This window comes from Lathyrus oleraceus, chromosome 1 (assembly GCF_024323335.1).
Source record: "Lathyrus oleraceus cultivar Zhongwan6 chromosome 1, CAAS_Psat_ZW6_1.0, whole genome shotgun sequence".
In the NCBI taxonomy this organism is placed as follows: Eukaryota; Viridiplantae; Streptophyta; class Magnoliopsida; order Fabales; family Fabaceae; genus Lathyrus; species Lathyrus oleraceus.
The window spans coordinates 227,875,383-227,887,454 of NC_066579.1; positions in this window are offsets into that span (position 1 = coordinate 227,875,383).

Sequence of the window (12,072 nt, forward strand, 5' to 3'; positions counted from 1 at the left end):
TGTCTTAAAATGGAGGTGTTACAATTATTTTTCATGCATTTATTATGAAATGTGGTAAAGTTGTAAAGTAGGTACCACGTTTATTCTAAATTTTAGTATTTGTATACATGTGTTACCGCATTTATGAAGAAATTCAGTAAAATTACAAAGAAGGTGCAAAATTTGTCTTAAAATGGATGTGTTATAATTTTTTTTATGCATTTATTCTGAAATATGGTAAAGTTGCAGAGTAGGCACCACATTTATCCTAAAATATGATATTTATATACATGTTTTCCCCGCATCAATTAAGAATTATGGTAAAATTACAAAAAAGGTGCAACATTTGTCTTAAAATGGTTGTGTTATAATTGTTTTTCATGCATTTATTATGAAATATGGTAAAGTTGTTAAGCATGTACCACATTTATCCTAAAATATAGTATTGGTAGACATGTTTTACACACATTTCTTTAGAAATGCTTTAAAATTACAAATAATGTGCAACATTCATCTTAAAATGGATGTGTTATAATTGTTTTTCATGCATTTCTTATGAAATGTGGAAAAATTAAAAAGAAGATTAAACCTTTGTCTTAAAATGGATGTGTTATAATTATTTTTCATACATTTATTATGAAATATGGTAAAGTTGCAAAGTAGGTACAAAATTAATCTAAAAATATGGTATTTGAATACACGTTTTACCTGCATTTATTCAGAAATGCGGTAAAATTACAAAGAAGCTGCAACATTTGTCTTAAAATGGCTGTGTTATAATTGTTTTTTATTCATTTATATGAAATGTGGTAAAGTTGAAAAGTTGATACCACATTTATCCTAAAATATGGCATTTGTATACATGTTTTACGCGCATTTATTAAGAAATGCGGTAAAATTAAAAAGATGGTGCAACATTAGTCTTAAAATGGATGTGTTATATTAATTTTTCTTGCATTTATTATGAAATGTGGAAAAGTTGTAAAGTAGGTACCATATTTATCCAAAAATATGGTATTTGCATACATGTTTTACGCGCATTTATTAAGAAATGCGGTAAAATTAGAGAGAATATGCAACATTTGTCTTAAAATAGATGTGTTATAATAGTTTTTCAATCATTTGAAATGAAATGTGGTAAAGCATGCAAAGTAGGAAGCACATTTATCCTAAACTATGGTATTTGTATATATGTTTTTACCCACATTTATTAAGAAATGTGGTAAAATTAGGAAGAAGGTACAACATTTGTCTTAAAATAGACGTGTTATAATTGTTTTTAATGAATTTATTATTAAAGGTGTTAATGTTGGAAAGTAGATACCACATTTATACTAAGGTATTTTTATGCATGTTTTACCCGCATTTATTAAAAAATGCGATAAAATTCGAAAGAAGGTGCAACATTTGTCTTAAATTGGATGTATTATTATTGTTTTTCATTTGATTGATATGAAATATGGTAAATTTGCAAAGTAGGAACCACATTTATCATAAAATATGGTATTTCCATATACGTTTTACTCTCATTTATTAAGAAATGCGCTAAAATTACATAGAAGATACACCATTTGTCTTAAAATGGACGTGTTATAGTTGTTTTTCATGCATTTGATATGAAATATGGTAAAGTTGCAAAGTAGGAACCACATTTATCCAAAAATATGGTATTTGTATACTTGATTTACCCGCATTTTATAAGAAACGCGGAAAAATTATAAAGAAGATGCAACATTTGTCTTAAAATGGATGTCTTATAATTGTTTATCATGCATTTATTATGAAATGTTGTAAAGTTGCAAAGTAGATACCACATTTATCCTAAATTATGGTATTTGTATACTTGTTTTACCCGCATTTATTAAGAAATGCTGTAAAATTACAAGGAAGTTTCAACATTTGTCTTTAAATGGATGTCTTATAATTATTTTTCTTGCGTTTATCATGAAATGTGGTAAAGTTGCAAAGTTGGTACAAAATTTATCCTAAAATATGGTATTTGTATAGATGTTTTACCCGGATTTATTCAAAAAAGTGGTAAAATTACAAAGTAGATGTAACATTTATCTTTAAATGGTTGTGTTACAAATTTTATTTTTTTATTTATATGAAATGTGGTAAAGTTGCAAAGTAGTTACCACATTTATCCTAAAATATGGTATTTGTATACATGGTTTACCCACGTTTATTTAGAAATACGGTAAAATTACATAGAAGGTGCAACATTTGTCTTTTAAAATGGATGTGTTACAATTGTTTTTCATACATTTATTATCAAATATGGTAAAGTTGTAAAGTAGGTACCAAATTTATCCTAAAATATGGTATTTGTATACATGTTTTACCCGCATTTATTAAGAAATACGGTAAAATTACAAAGAAGGTGCAACATTTGTCTTTTAAAATGGATGTGTTACAATTGTTTTTCATACATTTATTATGAAATGTGGTAAAGTTGTAAAGTAGGTACCACATTTATCCTAATATATGGTATTTGTATACATGTTTTACCCGCATTTATTAAGAACGCGGTAAAATTACAAGGAATGTGCAACATTCATCTAAAAATAGACGTGTTATAATTGTTTTTCATGCATTTATTATGAAATGTGTTAATGTCGTAAAGTAGGTACCACATTTATCCTAACGTATTTGTATGCATGTTTTACCCGCATTTATTAAAAAATGCGGTAAAATTAGAAAGAAGGTGCCACATTTCTCTTAAAATGGATGTGTTATAATTGTTTTTCATTCATTTGTTATGAAATATGTTAAATTTGCAAAGTAGGAACCACATTTATCATAAAATATGGTATTTGTATATATGTTTTACCCGCAATTATTAAGAAATGTGGCAAAATTATAAAGAATGTAAAACATTTATCTTAAAATGGATTAGTTATAATTGTTTTTCATGCATTTAGAATGAAATGTGATAAAGTTGTAAAGTAGGAACCACATTTATCCAAAAATATGGTATTTGTATACATCTTTTACCCGCATTTATGAAAAAATGCAGTAAAATTCCTAGGAAGGTGCAACATTTATCTTAAAATGGATGTGTTATAATTGTTTTTCATGTATTTATTATGAAATATGGTAAAGTTGAAAAGTAGGTACGACATTTATCTTAAAATATGGTTTTTGTATGCATGTTTTACACGCATTTATTAAGAAATGCGGTAAAATAACAAAGAAGGTGCAACATTTGTTTCAAAATGGATGTGTTATAATTGTTTTTCATGCATTTATTATGAAATATTGTAAAGTCTCAAAGTAGGTACGGCATTTATCCTAAAATATGGTATTTGTATACTTGTTTTACTCGCATTTATTATGAAATGCGGTAAATATAGAAAGACGGTTCGACATTTGTCTTAAAATGCATGTTTTATAATTATTTTTCTTGCATATATTATAAAATGTGCAACATTCGTCTTACAATGGATGTGTCATAATTGTTTTTCATTCATTTCTTATGAAATGTGGTAAAGTTGCAAAGTAGGTACAACATTGTTCCTAAAATATGGTATTTGTATACTTGTTTTACCCGCATTTATTAAGAAATGGGGTAAAATTAGAAAGACGGTTCAACATTTGTCTTAAAATGGATGTTTTATAATTATTTTTCTCGCATTTATTATAAAATGTGGTAAGGTTGCAAAGTAGGTACAAAATATTTCCTAAAATATAGCATTTGCATACATGTTTTATCCGTATTTATTCAGAAATGCGGTAAAATTACAAAGAAGATGCAACATTTTTCTTAAAATGGTTGTGTTTTAATTGTTTTTTATTCATTTATATGAAATGTGGTAAAGTTGCAAACTAGATACCACATTTATCCTAAAATATGGTATTTGTATACATGTTTTACTCGCATTTATTAAGAAATGCGGTAAAATTACAAAGAATGTGCAACATTCGTCTTACAATGGATATGTCATAATTGTTTTTCAATCATTTCTTATGAAATGTGGTAAATTTGTAAAGTAGGTACAACATTATTCCTAAAATATGGTATTTGTATACTTGTTTTACCCGCATTTATTAAGAAATGCGGTAAAATTACAAAGAAGGTTCAACATTTGTCTTAAAATGGATGTTTTATAATTATTTTTCTTGCATTTATTCTGAAATGTGGTAAGGTTGCAAAGTAGGTACAAAATATTTCCTAAAATATAGTAATTGTATTCATGTTTTACCCGCATTTATTCAGAAATGCGGTAAAATTACAAAGAAGATGCAACATTTGTCTTAAAATGGTTGTGTTATAATTGTTTTTTATTCATTTATATGAAATGTGGTAAAGTTGCAAACTAGATACCACATTTATCCTAAAATATGGTATTTGTAAATATGTTTTACCCGCATTTATTAAGAAATGCTGTAAAATTAGAAAGTAGGTGCAACATTTGTCATTAAATGGATGTATTACAATTGTTTTTCACGCATTTATTATGAAATGTGGTAAAGTTGTAAAGTAAGTACCACATTTATCCTAAAGTATGGTATTTGTATACATGTTTACCTGCATTTACGAAGAAATGCGATAAAATTACAAAGGTACAACATTTGTCTTAAAATCGATGTGTTATAATTGTTTTTCATGCATTAAATATGAAATGTGGTAAACTTGCAAAGTAGGAACCATATTTTCCTAAAATATTGTATTCGTATACATGATTTACACTCATTTATTAAGAAATGCGGTAAAAATACATAGAAGGTGCAGCATTTGTCTTAAAATGGATGTGTTACAATTGTTCTTCACACATTTATTATGAAGTTTGGTAAAGTTGTAAAGTAGGTACAACATTTATCCTAAAATATTGTATTTGTAAATATGTTTTACCCACATTTATTAAGAAATGCGGTAAAAGTAGAGACAAGGTGCAACATTTGTTATAAAATAAATACCTCATATATGGTATTTCTATATATGTTTTACCCGCATTTATGAAGAAATGAGATAAAATTACAAAGAATGTGCAACATTTGTCTTAAAATGGATGTGTTATAATTGTTTTTCATGCATTTATTATGAAATATGGTAAAGTTGGAAAGTAGGAACCACATTTATCCTAAAATATGGTATTTGCATACTTGATTTACCTGCATTTATTAGGAAATATGGAAAAATTACAAAGAAGATGCAACATTTGTCTTAAAATGGATGTGTTATAATTGTTTATCATGCGTTTATTATGAAATGTGGTAAAGTGGCAAACTAGATACCACATTTATCCTAAAATATGGTATTTGTATACATGTTTTACCCGCATTTATTAAGAAATGTTGTAAAATTACAAAGTAGGTGCAACATTTGTCTTAAAATGGACGTGTTACAATTATTTTCCCCGCATTTATGATGAAATGTGGTAAAGTTGCAAAGTAGGAACCATATTTATCCTAAAATATGGTAATTGTATATATTATTTACCCGCATTTATGAAGAAATGCAGAAAAATTACAAGGAAGGTGCAACATTCGTCTCAAAGTGGATGTGTTATAATTGTTTTTCATACATTTATTATGAAATATGGTAAATTTTGAAGTAGGTACCACATTTATCCTAAAATATGGTATTTGTATAAATGTTTTACCCACATTTATTAAGAAATGCGGTAAATTTACAAAGAAGGTGCAACATTTGTCTTAAAATGGATGTGTTATAATTGTTTTTCAGGCATTTATTAGAAAAAGTGTTAAAGTTGTAAAGTAGGTACTGAATTTATACTAAAATATGGTATTTGTATACATGTTTTACACGCTTTTTTTAAGAAATACGGCAAAATTAGAATGAAGGTGCAACATTTGTCTTAAAATGATTGTGTTATAATTGTTTTACATGCATTTGTTATGAAATATGGTAAAGTTGCAAAGTAGGAACCACATATATCCTAGAATATGGTATTTGTATACAATTTTTACCCGCATATATTTAGAAATGCGATAAAATTACAATAAAAGGTGCAACATTTGTCTTAACATGGATGTGTAAAAATTGTTTTTCATGCATTTATTATAAAATATGGTATTTGTAAAGTAGGTACCACACTTATCCTAAAATATGGTATTTGTATACATGTTTTACACGCATTTATTAAGAAATGCGGTAAAATTAGAAAGAATGTGCAACATTTATTTTAAATGGATGTGTTTATAATTGTTTTTCATGCATTTGTTATGAAATATGGTAAATTGTAAAGTAGGAACCACATTTATCCTAAAATATGGTATTTGTGTACATGTTTTACCCGTATATATTAAGAAATGCGATAAAATTATAATAAAAGGTACAACATTTGTTATAAAATAGATTTGTTAAAAAAAATTTAATGCATTTATTATAAAATGTGTTAAAGTTATAAAGTAGGTACCACATTTATCCTAAAATATGGTATTTGTATAAATGTTTTACCCGCAATTATTCAGAAATGTGGTAAAATTAGAAAGAAGGCGCAACATTTGTCTTAAAATAGATGTGTTATAATTGTTTTTCATGCATTTGATATGAAATGCGGTAAAGTTGCAAAGTAGGAACCACATTTATCCTCAAAAATGGGATTTGTATACTTGATTTACCTGCATTTATTAAGAAATGTGGTAAAATCACAAAGAAGATACAACATTTGTCTTAAAATGGATGTGTTATAGTTGTTTTTCATGCATTTGATATGAAATGTGGGAAAGTTGCAATGTAGGAACCACATGTATCCTAAAATTAAGTATTTGTATACTTGATTTACCCGCATTTATTAAGAAATGCTGAAAAATTTCAAAGAAGTCGCTACATTTGTCTTAAAATTGATGTGTTATAATTGTTTTTCATGCATTTATTATGAAATTTTGTAAAGTTGCAAAGTAGGTACCACATTTATCCTAAAATATGGTATTTCTATAGATGTTTTACCCGCATTTATCTAGAAATGCGGTAAAATTACCAAAGAAGGTACAACATTTGTCTTAAAATGGACGTGTTATAATTGTTTTTCATGCATTTGATATGAAATGTGGTAAAGTTGCAAAGTAGGAACGATATTTATCCTAAAATATGGTATTTGTATTCATGATTTACCCGCATTTACTAAGAAATGCGGAAAAATTACGAAGATGGTGTAACATTCGTCTCAAAATGGATGTGTTATAATTGTTTTTCATGCATTTATTATGAAATGTGGTAAAATTAGACAGAAGGTGCAACATTTGTCTTAAGATGAATGTGTTACAATTGTTTTTCAAGGATTTATTATGAAATATGGTAAAGTTGCAAAGTAGGTACCACATTTATCCTTAAATATGGTATTTGTATATAAGTTTTACCCGCATTTATGAAAAAATGCAATAAAATTACAATAAAAGGTGCAAGATTTGTCTTAAAAATGGATGTGTTAAAATTGTTTTTCATGCATTTATTATAAAATGTTTAAAAGCTGTAAAGTAGGTACCACATTTATCCTAAAATATGGTATTTGTATACATATTTTACGCCGCACTTATTAAAAAATGCGGTAAAATTAGAAATAAGATGAAACATTTGTGTTAAAATGGATGTGTTATAACTGTTTTTCATTCATTTATTATGAAATGTGGTAAATTTACAAAGTAGTAACCACATTTATCATAAAATATGGTATTTGTATATATGTTTTTACCCACATTTATTAATAAATGCAGTAAAATTACAAAGAAGTTACAACATTGTCTTAAAATGAATGTGTTATAATTGTTTTTCATGCATATGATATGAAATATGGTAAAGATGCAAAGTAGGAACCACATTTATCGTAAAATATGGTATTTGTATACTTGATTTACCCGCATTTATTAAAAATACGGAAAAATTACTAAGAAGATGCAACATTTGTCTTAAAATGGAGGTGTTACAATTATTTTTCATGCATTTATTACGAAATGTGGTAAAGTTGTAAAGTAGGTACCACATTTATCCTAAATTTTAGTATTTGTATACATGTGTTACCGCATTTATGAAGAAATACAGTAAAATTACAAAGAAGGTGCAACATTTGTCTTAAAATGGATGTGTTATAATTGTTTTTCATGCATTTATTCTGAAATATGGTAAAGTTGCAAAGTAGGCACCACATTTATCCTAAAATATGATATTTATATACATGTTTTACCCTCATTAATTAAGAAATATGGTAAAATTACAAAAAGGTGTAACATTTGTCTTAAAATGGTTGTGTTATAATTGTTTTTCATGCATATATTATGAAATATGGTAAAGTTGTAAAGCATGTAACACATTTATCCTAAAATATAGTATTTGTAGACATGTTTTACACGTATTTCTTTAGAAATGTTTTAAAATTACAAAGAATGTGCAACATTCATCTTAAAATGGATGTGTTATAATTGTTTTTCATGCATTTCTTATGAAATGTGGAAAAATTAAAAAGAAGATTAAACATTTGTTTTAAAATGGTTGTGTAATAATTATTTTTCATACATTTATTATGAAATATGGTAAAGTTGCAAAGTAGGTACAAAATTTATCCAAAAATATGGTATTTGTATACACGTTTTACCACATATATCCTAAAATATGGCATTTATATCATGTTTTATGCGCATTTATTAAGAAATGCGGTAAAATTAAAAAGATGGTGCAACATTTGTCTTAAAATGGATGAGTTATATTAATTTTTCTTGCATTTATTATGAAATGTGGTAAAGTTGTAAAGTAGGTACCATATTTATCCAAAAATATGGTATTTGCAAACATGTTTTACGGGCATTTATGAAGAAATGCGGTAAAATTAGAGAGAATATGCAACATTTGTTTTAAAATAGACGTGTTATAATAGATTTTCAATCATTTGAAATGAAATGTGGTAAAGCATGCAAAGTAGGAAGCACATTTATCCTAAACTATGGTATTTGTATATATGTTTTTACCCACATTTATTAAGAAATGTGGTAAAATTACAAAGAAGGTACAACATTTGTCTTAAAATAGACGTGTTATAATTGTTTTTTCGTGAGCTTATTTTTAAAGGTGTTAATGTTGTAAAGTAGGTACCACATTTATACTAAGGTATTTTTATGAATGTTTTACCCGCATTTATTATAAAATGCAATAAAGTTCGAAAGAAGGTGCCACATTTTTCTTAAAATGGATGTGTTATTATTGTTTTTCATTCGATTTATATGAAATATGGTAAATTTGCAAAGTAGAAGCCACATTTATTATAAAATATGGTATTTGTATATACGTTTTACCCGCATTTATTAAGAAATGCGCTAAAATTACAAAGAAGATACAACATTTGTCTCAAAATGGATGTGTTTTAGTTGTTTTTCATGCATTTGATATGAAATATGGTAAAGTTGCAAAGTAGGAACCACATTTATCCAAAATATATGGTATTTGTATACTTGATTTACCCGCATTTTATAAGAAACGCGGAAAAATTATAAAGAAGATGCAACATTTGTCTTAAAATGGACGTGTTATAATTGTTTATCATGCATTTATTATGAAATGTTGTAAAGTTGCAAAGTAGATTCCATATTTATCCTAAATTATGGTATTTGTATACTTGTTTTTACCCGCATTTATTAAGAAATGCTGTAAAATTAGAAGGAAGTTTAAACATTTGTCTTTAATTGGATGTGTTATAATTATTTTTCATGCGTTTATTATGAAATATGGTAAAGTTGCAAAGTTGGTACAAAATTTATCCTAAAATATTGTATTTGTATACATGTTTTACCCTGATTTATTCAGAAATACGGTAAAATTACAAAGAAGATGCAACATTTATCTTTAAATGGTTGTGTTATAATTTTTATTTATTTATTTATATGAAATGTGGTAAAGTTTCGAAGTAGTTACCACATTTATCCTAAAATATGGTATTTGTATACATGTTTTACCCGCATTTATTAAGAAATACGGTAAAATTACACAGAAGGTGCAACATTTGTCTTTTAAAATGGATGTGTTACAATTGTTTTTCATACATTTATTATGAAATGTGGTAAAGTTGTAAAGTAGGTACCACATTTATCCTAATATATGGTATTTGTATACATCTTTTACCCGCATTTATTAAGAATGCGGTAAAATTACAAAGAATGGGCAACATTCATCTAAAAATAGACGTGTTATAATTGTTTTTCATGCATTTATTACTAAATGTGTTAATGTTGTAAAGTAGGTACCGCATTTATCCTAAGGTATTTGTATGCATGTTTTACCCGCATTTATTAAAAACGCGGTAAAATTAGAAAGAAGGTGCCACATTTCTCTTAAAATGGATTTGTTATAATTTTTTTTCATTCATTTGTTATGAAATACGTTAAATTTGCAAAGTAGGAACCACATTTATTATAAAATATGGTATTTGTATATATGTTTTATCCGCAATTATTAATAAATGTGGTAAATTTACAAAGAATGTGCAACATTCGTCTTACAATGGATGTGTCATAATTGTTTTTCATTCATTTCTTATGAAATGCGGTAAAATTACAAAGAAGGTTCAACATTTGTCTTAAAATGGATGTTTTATAATTATCTTTCTTGCATTTATTCTGAAATGTGGTAAGGTTGCAAAGTAGGTACAAAATATTTCCTAAAATATAGTATTTGTCTACATGTTTTACCCGCATTTATTCAGAAATGCGGTAAAATTACAAAGAAGATGCAACATTTGTCTTAAAATGGTTGTGTTAGAATTGTTTTCTAATCATTTATACGAAATGTGGTAAAGTTGCAAACTAGACACCACATTTATCCTTAAATATGGTATTTGTATACATGTTTTACCCACATTTATTAAGAAATGCAGTAAAATTACAAAGTAGGTGCAACATTTGTCTTAAAATGGATGTATTACAATTGTTTTTCACGCATTTATTATGAAATATGGTAAAGTTGTAAAGTAAGTACCACATTTATCCTAAAATATGGTCTTTGTATACATGTTTTACCCGGATTTATTAAGAAATGGGGTAAAATTACGAAGAAGGTGCAACATTTGTCTTAAAATGGATGTGTTATAATTGTTTTTCATACATTTATTATGTAATGTGTGAAGACAAGCTTTCTACAAGAGTTTGATGAAGACAAGACATCAAGCTCTCCATATCAAAAGAATGGAAAAAGAAGATCATTTCAACATTGCTCATGTTTTTAATGGATCTAGTAAAGGTATATGGAGTTCTTGACAATATACTCTTAGTGCTCCAAAGTTTTTATCATACATGAATATGATCATTCTAAATTTTTTCTATCATGATAATTTGTTTTAAAATGATGTTTAAAAAATTTGCATATTCAAAAGTTTTTTAACTTAGAAATTTTTCAAAGTTTTGGCTGTGTCAATCGATTGATGCCATATTGCAATCGATTGATCAAACTTTTTGCTTTAGAATTTTTCGTTTTTAAAGCTGGACCAATCGATTGGTGTTGTATGTCAATCGTTTGATCTTAAGGTGTTTTTTGAATATTTTGCTTATGTCAATCGATTGGTTATGAGGGTCAATCGATTGATGCTGGAATTTGTTTGAAAAATCTGAAATGTTATTTCACCATTCTTTGCACCAATTCATCATAACTCTTCATGGCAAAAGCTTACATCTTTTCATCAACAAATCTCTGATTTCTATTCTAACCATTGCCATGTTATGATTGAAGGGATGCATTCATACTATAAATACTCTTTATATTTTCATTACAAAATTCGCCTCTTTCAAATCAATTTGCAAAATCTCTATACATTCATTTTCATCTATTTTTCATATTGAGATACTTTTGAAAAAGAATTTTCATATCATTTTCTTCAAAAGTACTCTTGAGCACTTAGAGATTATTTTGTTTTGAACTTTCATATTGAAATAGAAGAAGATTCTAATCAATTGATTAAAGTCTTATTCAATACAAATATTCATATTCATTCATAATTACTTTGTAATATCCAAAGTACCAAGGATTGTTTGGTTTTAGGTGTATTGCTTATTATCCAACATTGTTGGATATAAGTGTCCAGAAAAGGAATGATTGTTTTCTTTTCTTGTGAGTTAAGTTTTCAAGAGGATTGTTCTTGATTACTTAGTTAG